General features: G+C 40.8%; 1 long non-coding RNA gene across 1 annotated transcript; it reads right to left on the reverse strand.

The window, feature by feature from the left end:
* Positions 1-4,470: 4,470 nt before the first annotated feature.
* LOC109261529 (uncharacterized) lies at positions 4,471-8,292 on the reverse strand. Its single transcript, XR_002077428.2, has 2 exons — positions 8,197-8,292; positions 4,471-4,544 (listed from the first exon to the last, which is right to left on the reverse strand). It is a non-coding gene; the product is annotated as an uncharacterized LOC109261529 (long non-coding RNA).
* Between the last annotated feature and the right edge of the window lie 5,612 nt (positions 8,293-13,904).

Consider the following 13,904-nt stretch of genomic DNA (forward strand, 5'->3'; position numbering starts at 1 on the left):
TGACTTTTTTTCCCTTCCCCTCCCCCATAGTCTTCTGTTACGTTTCTCAGGATCCCCATAAGAGTAAAACATATGGTATCTGTCTTTCTCTGGATACCTTATTTCACTTAGCATAACACTCTCCAGTTCCATCCACGTTGCTACAAAAGGTCACATTTAATTCTTTCTCATTGCCAAGTAGTATTCCACTGTGTATATAAACCACAGTTTCTTTATCCATTCATCAGTTGGTGGACATTTACGCTCTTTCCATAATTTGACTATTGTTGAAAGTGCTGCTATAAACGATGGGGTACAAGTGCCCCTATGCATCAGTACTCCTGTTTCCCTTGGGTAAATTCCTAGGAGTGTTATTCCTGGGTCATAGGGTAGATCTATCTTTACGTTTTTGAGGGACCTCCACACTGTTTTCCAGAGTGGCTGCACCAGTTTGCATTCCCACCAACAGTGCAAGAGGATTCCCATTTCCCCGCATTCTCTCCAGCATCTATAGTCTCTGGATCTGTTCACTTTTGCCACTCTGACTGTCGTGAGGTGATATCTCAGTGTGGATTTGATTTGTATTTCCCTGATGAGGAGTGACATTGAGTATCTTTTCATGTGCCTGTTGGCCATCTGGATGTCTTTCGAAAACTGTCTATTCATGTCTTCTGCCCATTTCTTCACTGGAGGATGTGTTTTTTGGTGTGGAGTTTGGTAAGTTCTTTATAGATTTTGGAAACTAGCCCTTTGTCTGATATGTCATTTGCAAATATCTTTTCCATTTCATCGGTTGCCTTTTAGTTTTGTTGAATGTTTCCTTTGCAGTGTAGAAGTTTTTCATCTTGATGAGGTCCCAATAGTTCATTTGTGCTTTTAATTCCCTTGCCTTTGGAGATGTGTCAAGTAAGAAATCGCTGCAGCTGAGTTCAGAGCGGTTTTTTTCTGCTTTCTCCTCTAGGGTTTTGATGGTTTCCTGTCTTACATTCAGGTCCTTTATCCATTTTGAGTTTATATTTGTGAATGGTGTAAGACAGTTCTCTAGTTTCATTCTTCTGCATGTTGCTGTCCAGTTCTCCCAGCACCATTTGTGAAAGAGACTGTCTTTTTTCCATTGGATATTCTTTCCTGCTTTGTCAAAGATGAGTTGGCCATACGTTTGTGGGTCCAATTCTGGAGTCTCTATTTATTCCATCGGTCTATGTGTCTGTTTTCGTGCCAATACCATACTGTCTTGATGATTACAGTTTTGTAGTAGAGGTTAAAGTCTGGGATTGTGATGCCTCCTGCTTTGGTTTTCTTCTTCAATATTACTTTGGCTATTCGGGGTCTTTTGTGGTTCCATACAAATTTTAGGATTGCTTGTCCTAGCTTGGAGAAGAAAGCTGGTGCAATTTTGATTGGAATTGCTTTGAATATGTAGATTGCTTTGGATAGTATTGACATTTTAACAATTTTATTCTTCCAATCCATGAGCATGGAATGTTTTTTCCATTTCTTTGTATCGTCTTCAATTTCCTTCATAAGCTTTGTATACTTTTCAGCATACAGATCTTTCACATCTTTGGTTAGGTTAATTCCTAGGTATTTTATGATTCTTGGTGCCATTGTGAATGAGATCAATTACTTTATTTGTCTTTCTGTTGCTTCATTATTAGTGTATAACAATGCAACTGATTTCTGTACATTAATTTTGTATCCTGTGACTTTGGTGAATTCATGTATCAGTTCTAGCAGACTTTTGGTGGAGTCTGTTGGGTTTTCCATGTAGAATATCATGTCATCTGCAAAAAGAGAAAGCTTGACTTCATCTTTGCCAATTTGGATGCCTTTGATTTCCTTTTGTTGTCTGATTGCTGATACTAGCACTTCCAACATTATGTTAAACAACAGCAGTGAGAGTGGACATCCCTGTGGTATTTCCGATCTCGGGGAAAACTCTGTTTTTCCCCATTGAGGATGATATTAGCTGTGGGCTTTTCATAAATGGCTTTTATGATGTTTAAGTATATTCCTTCTGTCCCCGACTTTCTCGAGGTTTCTTTATTAAGAACGGATGGTGAATTTTTTCAAATGCTTTTTCTGCGTTGATTGACAGGATCATATGGTTCGTATCTTTTCTTTTATTAATGTGATGTATCCCATTGATGGATTTGCAAATGTTGAACCAGTTCTGCAGCCCAGGAATGAATCCCACTTGATCATGGTGAATAATTATTTTTATATGATGTTGAATTCATATAAATGTTGATTTGCTAGTATCTTGTTGAGAATTTTTGCATCCATATTCATCAGGGATATTGGCTTGTAGTTCTCTTTGTTTGCTGTGTCTCTGTCTGGTTTGGGAATCAAAGTGATGCTGGCTTCATAGAATGAGTCTGGGAGCTTTCCATCCCTTTCTATATTTTGGGACAGCTTGAGAAGGAGAGGTATTATCTCTGCTTTAAATGTCTGATAGAATTCCCCAAGGGAAGCCATCTGGTCCTGGACCCTTATTTGTTGGGAGATTTTTGATACTGATCCAGTTTCTTCACTGGTTATGGGTCTGTTCAAGTTTTCTATTTCTTCCTGTTTGAGTTTTGGAAGTGTGTGGGTGCTTAGGAATTTGTCCATTTCTTCCAGGTTGTCCCGTTTGTTGGCCTATAATTTTTCATAGTATTCCCTTATAATTGCTTGTATTTCTGAAGGATTGGTTGCTGATCGCTTAGATTCCACCCACATCTGCCTAATTTACCCCAATAACCACCAGAAGACTAGCAGAACAGACTCTCTGGAGCCAAGCATAGATGAGAGGCCCACAGAAAAGGGTAGGAAGGGTGGAGAGGCGGTGCGTGCTACACGGACTGGCGGGAGGGAGCCAGGGCGATGGAGGGACAGCCAGCCCACCCGGCAAGGCAGAGCCCCCGACTCTGCCTTGCAAAACTGGAGGGGCTGGATGGAGTGTGTTGTGACAGCCAGTGGGACTTAACATCTGGAATGTCGTAAGTCAACAGCTGTGCTCGGAGAGTGGGAGGGAGAGTTGTTGAGCGCTGGACAACAGAGCTCAGCTTGGCGGGGAACAAAGGCGCTGGAAGTGCCGTCTCCCTCGCCCATTCCCCAGACAAAATCCCAAAGGGAGCCAGTTCCTGTCATGGAACTTGCTTGCACCCTGCAAACACCCAACGTTGTGTTTATGCAGATCCATCCCTCCGACAGGTCTACCTCCCTCCCATTGCTACTAGGCCCCTCCAAAGCGGCCACTGAAGGCAAAGTGAGCTGAGCCTGCCCCTCCCGCCCCTGTGCACCTTGCAGATCCAACCCAGCTAATACACCAGATCCCATCGAAGCAGCACCACCAGCCTGGCAGTGTGCAAGTAGCCCAGAAAGAGGCCACACCACTCCATAGTGAGTCCTGCTCCTGGGAGAGGGGTAGATACGGTACACATCAGTCTGACTGTGGCTTCAGTGGTGGGCTGGGGGCAGACATCAGGTCTGACTGTGGCCCCACCCACCAACTCAAGTTACTCCAGACAGCACAGAGGAAGAGCCCTGCAGTTCCGCGCCACTCCAGGGACTATCCAAAATGACGAAACAGAGGAATTCTCCTCAAGGAGAACTCCTGGAGATTCTCCCAGAGGAAACTCCAGGAAGTAGCGACAGCTAACGAACTGATCAAAAACGATGTAAGCAATATAGCAGAAAATGAGTTCAAAATAATAGTCATAAAATTAATCGCTGGGCTTGACAAAAGTATAGAGGACAGCAGAGAATCTACTACTACAGAGATCAAGGGACTAAGAAACAGTCAGGAAGAGCTAAAAAAATGCTATAAATGAGCTGCAAAATAAAATGGAGGCGACCACAGCTCGGATTGAAGAGGCAGAGGAGAGAATAGGTGAATTAGAAGATAAAATTATGGAAAAAGAAGGTGACAAAAAGAGAGAGAAAGAAACATGGCCACTTTGAAATGGTCTTACCGCTCTGCTTCCTTGAAGAATTCTTACTTCTTTCATAATTCTTCCTGAGAAGGACACGAAGTTGGGGTCAAATTTCAAATCCCAGTGTTGGAGTTCCTTTTGTGCACTCTTATTTCTGAAAGTTAAAATTTCCACAAATCAATCCAAACAAAATAAGCAAAGGCAATGATCCACTTATAAAATTCTCCTCTAATCTAAAGATGTCTTCTATTGTCCTCTGTGCTGACATGGTACAAAGAAGGTCCCTGGTACCCTGAAATCATGTCTTTGCTCTCACATTTGCGCAGGGTCTTAGGATCTTTGTATATAATTCTCCCCCTCCAGACTTCCCCTAACTTTGTACTGACAGACAAAAAATAGAGTTGTTTCCTCCAAGATATCGTTTTCGTCCCAACTGTCATATTTTAGTTCGAGAATCTGAGATGCCAGGGGTTCTACACAGTCTCCACTTCAGGACACACACACACACACACACACACACACACACACAGAAAAATAACACTTACTTTTGTACAATATTCATGCATCTTCGTAATTCTGGATCCAACCTTGTATGCATAGCCAAGTCTCTCATCCCTCTGTAGTCTTTATGAATTTCACCTGTTAGACCTTTACAAAAACAAAAACTAAAAAGTTTAGAAAAGATATAGCTAAAGAAGCAAGAATAGATTTACACGAGAGAAGCCTTGACCACTGTACCTGCAAGAGGGAGAACCAGCAGAGAGAATGCAGCTCTGGGCCATATGGAGTATTATGAAAAGCCGGTACTTCTACATCCTAACACCTGGGGCTTAAAAGGGGTGGACTTATCTGAAGACTGCATAAATCTGTAGTACCTGTCAGGTAGCATAGCTCAGGAACCAGCATTATAGGCTCATGGGGCATGTCCTGTTGGCTCTTTTTCCATTTCCTTTGTTGACCAAAAGTGGCTGAGTGAGGTCAGTGACTACTAGACCATGTCGCTGCTCAACAGAAACAAGAAAGAACACTGCTGTAACTATCAGTGAAGCCTCAGCGAAGTCACAGAAATATGTACAGAAGTGCATTTTGGGGTCACCAACAGAGGCCTGGGCTGGTGATACGGTTTCCTCAAGTTTAAGAACACATTAAAGATTCTCTTAATATTCTCTTAGTTAGACGTCCCACAGATGGCCTCTTTTTTTCTCTGTCAACACACGTAGCCAAGGAGAGCGGGATCCTCACAGACATTATATTGGGGGTCATTGTACAATCCTTTCATTACATATATGTAAACATATGACATACTCTTAGGATCTGTATTTCTCACTACAGCACTGTCTTAAAGATTCCTCAAACACACTTGAGAACTTTCAAGACGATTCCCAGACGAAGGGGTGGGCAAAAAACCCAGTCAACTTTTTAGAGTTGCAATTCCACATCTATTCCCAACATGTCTCCTGCATCATTTCCCCTAAACTCTCAGTCCCTGCTTCCAGGAGGAAGAGATATTTGCCAAGACATCCTACCCCTGGGCTGCAATTTCCGTGCCACAAACTGCCTTTACTCTCCAACACACAGCAATGGTTCTTCATAGATCCTTCCATGCCGATCAGCAAGGTCCTCATCAGTAAGAATTTAGCCACATGAATTCTGGTATTATATGCCTGCTAAACATCCCGAGAACTTCAAAGGAGTTCCTACCCGAGACAAAACTTCAAATCCAGTGCTCATGGCTCTTTTTCTCTTAAGCTGAACTATTAGTTTTACTTCTTATGATCTCATTGCAGACTATACATGTTTTTTTTTTTCACTCTTAGAGTGGTCTTTAGTTATTTGAAAGAGAGCTGGGATTCACCCCCATTTTCCTGGTTCTAGCGTCTGAAGGCCCAAGCTTGTGCAGGTATCTACTGTGTGTAGAATCATGGCATCCTTTTAGGGCCTCATCTATCAAAACCTTGGGACGAGCTATTCTTCCTGTCAAAAACTTTGGGAAACACACCTCTTATTTCCCATAGCTGCCATGCAACATCTTAGAAGGATCTCCTCCTCCAACATCAACATCTGCACCTAAACAGGAGTTCTATGGTTCTTCTTTGCAGCATTATGAAATCTTTTTTGAAGGCCAGGATTGTACCTTCTTTATAAGGACTCATCGATCGATTCCAGGATTTTTCTAGATCTCATGACAACAGGACAACTAAATTGCCATCTGTCATTAGACTGAGTTCCCACCAGGGCATCCCAAGACGACCCAAATAATTTCAAATATTTCAGCCCATCTCTTTTTTCTCAATTAAATCTGCTGAAACCACAGTCTTATGTTTCTTTTACATCCAAGGCTCCTGCCTATCAACTCGTGCCAGGAAGGTGGTTTGTCTTCATGTGACAAATCCTCTAATTATCCCCAAGCCCACTGCTCTGTGATGCTAGCATGTGTGAATTTACTACAACCTATATATATTTGAACTTCTATGTGCTAGTCATGGTATAAGACAGAAGAGGTATTTACAAGGAGCAAAACCAACATTGTCATGCCCTGGTGGAACTCTGTCTACAGAGAGGGGAGAGATTAATAAAATAACCACTCAAATACAGAATTATGAATTGGGATAGATGCTATGAAATGCAAGAGCACAACAGAACAGGGGGACTACACAGAGGTCTGAGGTTGCAGGTGGGTGTGGGGGTGGGGCAGATGTACTCTGGATACCCAGCATGGTTCTTCTCAATCAATGACATTTGAGGTCAATTTGGAGAATGAACAAGCAAATATCAGCCTGGTATCTCCATCTACCACCTCCATCAGGGCCTAAGTCAACCCCCAAATCCCCAATCTTCTCACACCGACTCCCCCATTGTAGTAAATGACTCTGGCATCCACTCACTTCCTACCTCTCCCACCCTAATTCCGGTCACCATTATCATTGACCTAAAGTGACTTAGCCACCTCCTCACTGATGTCTCTGCCTCCTTTTTTACCCACATACAGCCCATTCCTTGTAATTAGACACATATCTGTAAAATAAAATATATCACTTCATCCATCTGTATAACATCTGACAATATTTGATTTGCCTCAGTGGACAGAACTTTATACAACGTGGCCCCCACTTCATCCTCTGATTTCATATCCTACAACCCAAGGATGTCCTCCCTGCAACCATGGGCACTTCTTCACAGAATAATCTAGCCTTGTTTGGGATCTGGATACATCTTGCCCATCTGGAAAGTGGGGTCTTTTCTCTTCTCGCTCATTTGCACACAGCTTGCTCCTTTCAGACATTCACATACCAGCTTCTCAGAGCTTTCCATGACCACCTACTCTGAACCACCAGACACTGTCCATAATACCTCTCAATTTTAATTATCTGGATATATCCCTCATAATCCTTAGAATAGTCTTCTTGTCTGCTGTCTCTCTTCCTGCCATAAGGATTCAAGTTCCTTAAGAACAGACAACTCAGTGGTCTTACCAATGTATACCCAAGATGTGTAATGGGCATTCATTAAGTGCTTTTTTGGATTGAATGAACAAGAACTAAGTATGAAGCACAAGTGAGGATAATGTAATAGCACCATCCCCTTGAAGGGATGCCAGAGGGCTGTGTAGCCTTGGTGGTTCCAAGTAGCCATGGTTTGGATTCCAGTATAAAAATACAAGCTGTTTAAACAAAAAATTATAAGTTCTTTCCATTTGCTACGGATATCTGTAATTCCTTTCTCTCATCTGCCAAAGCTAGAAAACTAATCTCGTCAACTAGTGTATATTTGTGCACCAAGCTAAGTTTACTTATGTCTTTGTGAACAGAGATTGAGGAATCCATGAGTTCTGAGATTCAGCACACAACTGACATCTTTCCAGATGGTAATTGGTCATTTGTTTCTTCTTTTCAAACCAAATTCTATAGGGCTTAAACTTCTATATAAGGAAAGTGTTCACACATGAAGTCTTGCCATATTCTATTTTCTACCCAATGATCCATCAACATGTTTCAAACTACCATAGCCTCCTCTTAGGCCCACGAGAGAGGCCATATTGGAGCCATTCTAATCATGTGACATTACCCTATACATGAGGCCCTCGAATGCATGGATAATAGATCTGTCAAGTTACAATACCACTAAGGAGAAATTTTATAATAGATTATATATATGTTATAGGTTAATAGATGATGTTATATTATTATAATCTAACATATAGGACTCTATATTGCACATGTATTTTTACGAGACATATATTTGACTACATAATAAGAACAAAATGAGATTTAAATACACTGAAAGACAGGAGATTTCCTACCTCCTTGTAGTAGTCTATGAAGGTGATTTCCTCACCACCTGATTTCTTAAATGTACTTCAGGGAGTCTCCTCCCAATTAATAGCATCCACTCGATAGGTTCTATTGTTATACCTGTGGAATGGTCACAACATATAGTATTATTCCTAACATATTTATGGCATGGGATCATGTAAGAAGTGAGAAGCTTTAAATCCTACAAGAAATTTCAGGATATATCCACTTTAGTAAATTCATATGACAAATAATTCACCTATGTAAGGGTACAGTCCAATGGTTTGAGTATATTCACAGAGTTGTAAATCCTATACATTTGCCTACCCACCCTATTTCACATGAATTGAATGATACAGTATGTGACCTTTCCTGACAGCCTTCTTCCACTTAGTGTACTATTTTTCAAGGCTTATCTATGCTGTAGCATGTATTGGTATTTCATTCCTTTTTGTTGCCAAATGACACTCTATTTTATGGATATACATTTTTATTTTTCCATTTATCAGTTGATGAACATTTGAGTTGTTAACACCCTTGAGCTATTATGAATAATGAGGTTATGGACATTCATGTATCAATTCTGGTACACACAGTTTTCATTTCTCTTGGGTATAAAACTAGGAATAGATTACTGGCTCATATGGTGACACTATATTTAGCATATTGAGAAAGGGCCATCCTGTTTTCCAAAGAGACCACACCATTTTTACTTCTACCAGCAGTATTTGACGGGTGGTTCCAACTTTTTCACATCCTTGCCAACACTTAATCTCTGCCTTTTCAAATTTAGCCATCATATATGAAGTGGCATTTCACTGTGGTTTGACTTTGCATTTCTCTGATGGCCAATAATACTGAGTATCTTTTCATGTGATTATTGGCCATTTGTATATTTTCTTTGGAGGCCTGTCTATTCAGATCCTTTGCCCATTTTTTGAAAGTTGGGTTGAATAAATAAGTAAAAGTTAGGTTCTCTTTTAATTATTGACTTGTCAACATTTCTTACATATGTAGATGCAAGTTGTTTCGGAGATATGTGATTTCAAATGTTCTCTCATTCTGTTCCTTTTTTTTCTTTCTTTTTTTTAAACTTTAAAATTTTTTAATGTGTATTTATTTTTGAGACACAGAGAGACAGAGCATGAACGGGGGAGGGGCAGAGAGAGAGGGAGATACAGAATCTGAAGCAGGCTTCAGGCCCCGAGCCGTCAGCCCAGAGCCTGACGCGGGGCTCGAACTCACGGACTGCGAGATCATGACCTGAGTTGAAGTTGGACGCATAACCGGCTGAGCCACGCAGGCGCCCCCCCTTTTTTTTACTTTAAAGAAAGAAAGTTTTAAAGTTGGTGAAGTCCAATTTATGTTTTCCTTCTGTCATCCTTTCTCTGTTGGCATTTTATTTTATAAAGTTTTGTCTAACCCAAAGTCAAGAAAATTTACTCCTCGATTTGCTTCTAGGAATTTTATAGAGTTTTAACACTTACATTTAGGTCTATTTTTAGTTAATTTTGGGGATAAATTGGAGTTAATTTTGTATCTTCTGTGAGGAACGGCCAGGTGGATATCCAGTGGTCCCAGCAATATTTGAGGAAAAGAGTATTCCTTCCCCAAGAAAGCGGTCTTGAAACACTTGCTGGAAAAAAAAATCAATGGACTATAAATGTGAGGGTTAACTCCAGGATTATCAATTCTATTCCATTGATTTTTAGGTCTATCTTCATACCAGTATCCCACTGTCCTGATTCTTAGAGCTTTGTAGTAAATTTTGAAATTGGGAAGCAAGAATAAAATTGAGAACTCCAAAGATGATGCTGGCCAAGCAGCTTTACATCCACTCTCTTCAGCTTAAAATGTCTGGTCTAGAAGAAGATTAAAAGTAAAACACTTCCATCAAGTGGAAATTTGCTAATGGATGATAATTAAGCCCTGATTTTTAAAAATAGTTAGACACAAAGCAAGAGAAAAGAAATTTGGAAGGAGCATATTCTGTTACATGTGAGTGAGGGTTCAGAGCAGGTGACTGGATCAACATCAGGAATCACAAGAACAGCAAAATCTACAACTGAAACTTATCTTTCTCTCATGCTGTATAGCCAGATGAGAAAAGCGTGGATGGATTCTCACCATTTCCATGCTATTTCTGCCTCTGACCTTTAACGTTTATTGATTCGAAAACTATAGGACCATCTCTTATGGGGGGAAAAAGTTCTCAAAGTGATTGGATAGGTTTTTAAAAAGCACACTCACAGGACACCTGGGTGGCGCAGTTGGTTAAGTGTCCGACTTCAGCTCAGGTCATGATCTCATGGTTCGTGGGTTAGAGCCCCACATCAGACTCTATGCTGACAGTTCAGAGCCTAGAACCTGCTTCGGATTCTGTGTCTCCCTCTCTGTCTCACTCTCTCTGCCCCTCCCCCACACTCTCTCAGCTTCTCTCTCTCAAAAAAAATAATAAACATTAAAATAGTTAATAAACACAGATGTAAAAACAATTGATCCAACTAATTCTTTAAAATTTCCATAGCTTCTTTCCTTTGGGATTTGTTATCAACATGCATTATTAGGTCATAAGCAGTTTGCATTCGGAGCAGTTTGTGTTTCACATCAGCACAGAGGGTAATGCTGGTTTCATACTCAAGATTAGAAGCACTATATCCAGGCCAGATTACCAGCCCGCAAACAGAAGACATTAGATGTAAGGGTCAAAGTCCAAGCTCTGAACAAAGAAGCAAGCGTCCCAGGGTTGGAACTTGGGGTCTAAAATTGGTGCTTAGGAGTCAAGCAGTTTCAATTTCTTATTTTTAGTAAGAGCTGATCTTTTGAAGGACCTTTCCAATAGAGATTCACCTGATGTGCTAGTTATAACTCTTACACTCTCTTTGTTAAACCATATTGTTACCACCCACAGGCTCACACACCTATAGCCACACACATACGTATGTATGTATGTGAGAATATATAGGATATAGGTGTATAAATTATAAACATATACACAATATATACACATACATACATGTAGCTATAATTACTATGATTGAAAGTATTTAAGAGAAATTTATTATCCAAATTTTAGAAGATTTAGACTTCTTATGAGGTTTATATAACTACCGAATACCTCAAGGTTTATGCTTATCACTCTAGGATTGTTAAGAGTGAATCTTTTCACTTCGTTTCAAATTTACATTAAATTCTAACTTAATCGTTCATGGCCAGTGGGTACTACTGAAAAGACCATCACTTATAAATCCTACTGCTTCAAATGAGAGTCACTTTCTCAAATGCTTCTATGGTCAGGTCTGTAGAATGTGAAACTTTCCACTGTGTACTTATGATTGAGGAACTCCGTGGCCTCATTCTGTTTGTAATAGTTGCGACCAACTTGCTTCAAATCCATCATCTTCAAAATTCTAGAAATTGGAAGAATGGATTTCATGGAAATAGCAGTGAATATTATTAAGCATTTACTAACAAACACGGAGATACACTGGGGGAAAGAAATCGATCAGTGACCTTGTCTTACAAACGATTAACAGGAAGTGCCTGATACAACAAGTAACTGACATAGTAAGGTAGATATTAAGGCCCCTTGAACCTCCATTTTTCCCTCCTTTACATAATCTACAACAAAGGGTCATGGGAAGGTCATCAGAAGGTCCTTCATTCCCAGAAATGAACTGAAACCTCTTTTGCAGACTATGTGCCTCCAATTTTCATTTTCACTATTTGTGCATCACCATAAGTGTAGAACACCAAACAAATGTAGGGGTGCCTTCTTGGCTGAGTCGGTTAAGCACCAGACTTTGGCTCAGGGCATGTTCTTCCACTGAGGGCTCAAGCCCCACATGGGCTCTGTGCTGACAGCTCAGAGGCTGGATCCTGCTTCAGATTCTGTGTCTCCCTCTCTTTGCCCCTCCCCTGCTTGTGCTCTCTCATTTAGAAAAGAAAACAAATGCACACTTACTCCAGGGAGAAAGAGGCATCATTGTGCACAGTTGACATCTGCCCCTCCCTAGACGGGGAGCAGACATGGGATGTGGGGGTAGGCAGGAAGAACAATGTCAACAATAATCCACACAACTCAAGCACATCTAGGTGAGGTTCAAGTGCCGATGCATCTCAAAGATCGCTTGCCCTCCCAGAACATGAGGAGACATCGAGAACACAAATTCTAGGACCAAACAGCTATGTACAGTGCCACTGACACACTAACATGCAACCAAATCTCAAGGAAATGAAATCTCAAAAACACACTTGCTAGAGAGTATGTTGTAATAACGTAAGCAGTCCAGTGAGGTGGGTTTGAGTTCACTGAAGAATTCAGTGATGACCTTCACAATCTTGTTGCCCCACCAGCTGACCAGTTCTGTTTTCTGAGGCAAAGAAAAAACAAAAAGGTCTAGTGCTCCTTCCAAGGAGAGTACGCTCAGTACTGGACCACAAAGCAACAGGTCACTTGGGTGTCTGGCAGGAGCAATCTTAACCTCCAGAGAAACATGCAGGTAGAAAATACGATTTAGGAGACCCAAATGAGGGTCCGAATCAAATATTTACAATGATTTTTTTTTTTTTTAGCTTAAACAAGCTCCTGTAAATTATGCACTTGGTAAATAAATATAGAAGTTTATTGAAGTGGGGTGTCTGGGTGGCTCAGTCAGTTAAATTTCTGACTTCAGCTCAGATCATTATCTCACATTTTATGGGCTCTAGCCCTATATCGGGCTTTGTGCTGACAGCTCAGAGCCTGGAGCCAGCTTCAGATTCTGTGTCTCCCTCTCTCTCTGCCGCTCCCCTGCTCACACTCTGCCTGTCTCTCTCTCTCTTTCTCTTTCTCTTTCTCTCTCTCTCTCTCTCTCTCTCTCTCTCTCTCTCAAAAATAAACGTTTTAAAAAATATTTTTTAAGGTTTATTGAAGAGGGTCAGCTAGGTGGCTCAGTCAGTTAAGCCTCTGACTCTTGATTTCAGCTCAGGTTATGATCTCATGGTTCAGGGGTTTGAGCCCCACTTCAAGCTCTGTGCTGTGTCAAACCTGCTTAAGATTCTTTCTCTCTGCCCCTCCCCCAATTGCTCGTTCTCAAAAATATTAAATTAAGGAAAAGAAATGGAGTATTAAGTCCTTCCAGTTCTCTCTCTCTCTCTCTGTGTGTGTGTGTGTGTGTGTGTGTGTGTGTGTGTGTGAAGTTTTGGAACAAGAAATAAAAACTTTTTCAATACTTCATCAGCAATTGAGCCCTATTTGCCATTGGAAAGGTAAAAAATATATATTTTGTTCTTAAATTCATTTTAACCACCAAAATGAGGCATGAGGGAACATCAGTGATAGGCAAACATGGCATGTGGATTTTGTTACAAATCCTATGGGAAAGAGATCTTCGAGAGGTGTCCATGAACCATTGTATGATTTTGGTATATTTGCTATAATACAGGGAGAATGTGAGAGAAAGAAAGAACAAAGGTCAAGAAAATGTCCACTAACAGGAGTGCCTGCATGGCTCAGTTGGTTAAGTGCCCAACTCTTGACTTCAGCTCGGGTCATGATCTTGTGGTTTGTGAGTTCAAGCCCTGTGGCCCTGCACAATCAGTGCAGAGCCTGATTGGGAATCTCTCTCCCTTTCTCTCTGCTCCTCCCTTACATGTGCTTTCTTTCTCTCAAAATAAGTGAATAAACTTAAAGAAAAAGAAAATGTCCAATCACATTACTTACCCTGCTTTTGTA

This window comes from Panthera pardus, unplaced genomic scaffold (genome assembly GCF_024362965.1).
Source record: "Panthera pardus isolate Hobbes unplaced genomic scaffold, ASM2436296v1 HiC_scaffold_21, whole genome shotgun sequence".
NCBI classification, from domain to species: Eukaryota; Metazoa; Chordata; class Mammalia; order Carnivora; family Felidae; genus Panthera; species Panthera pardus.